Source organism: Penaeus monodon, chromosome 32 (assembly GCF_015228065.2).
Source record: "Penaeus monodon isolate SGIC_2016 chromosome 32, NSTDA_Pmon_1, whole genome shotgun sequence".
Taxonomy (NCBI): Eukaryota; Metazoa; Arthropoda; class Malacostraca; order Decapoda; family Penaeidae; genus Penaeus; species Penaeus monodon.
The window spans coordinates 35,605,604-35,606,284 of NC_051417.1; positions in this window are offsets into that span (position 1 = coordinate 35,605,604).

Genomic DNA, 681 nt, shown 5'->3' on the forward strand with positions numbered 1-681 from the left:
CGCCGGGCGGGAGGGAATTCTGAAAGGACGTGGCGCGAGGAATGCGAGGGAAGGACCGGACTGATTGGATGTCTGGGAGATGGCAGCTCGGTGGCCGCGTTTGAGGCGCTGTGGGCAAAGGGGTGAACTTGCTTGCTTGCTTGAGATTAAGAGAAGTCGGGGGTCTTATAGTGTGAGATTGAGGGGAAGTCGGGGGATGAAGTTGGGGTTTTTGTAGTGTGAGATTGTCGGGTTTTTTATAGTGTGAGATTGTGGGGAATTCGGGGGATGAAGTCGGAGGTTTTATAGTGTGAGATTGTGAGGAAATCGATGGCTTTACAGTGAAAGATCGTTTAGATTGTGCGGTGCGTTGTGAGTCATAGTGAGAAGGCGGTTTTTCATGGTGTGTAGATGATGAGGGCTTAATGGGTGAAAGATGGTTGCTGATAATGAATTGCAGATGTCGAATCATAGTATAAAGGTGTTGAATGGAAAGAGATGAAAGCGTGGTGGCTAAGGTGGATAAAATCAAAGAGCAGTGGGAAAAGTCGTTCTCTTATATAACGCTTTAAAAGTGGAAGAAAATAAAATTTAAATGGTGACCGGCGGGTGGTAATGGTGAATAGCAGGTTTGAATTATATCGCTCAGAAGTGAATGGGATATTTTCCTGGTAAGTGGCGGAGAGACGGGAGAAGAGAATT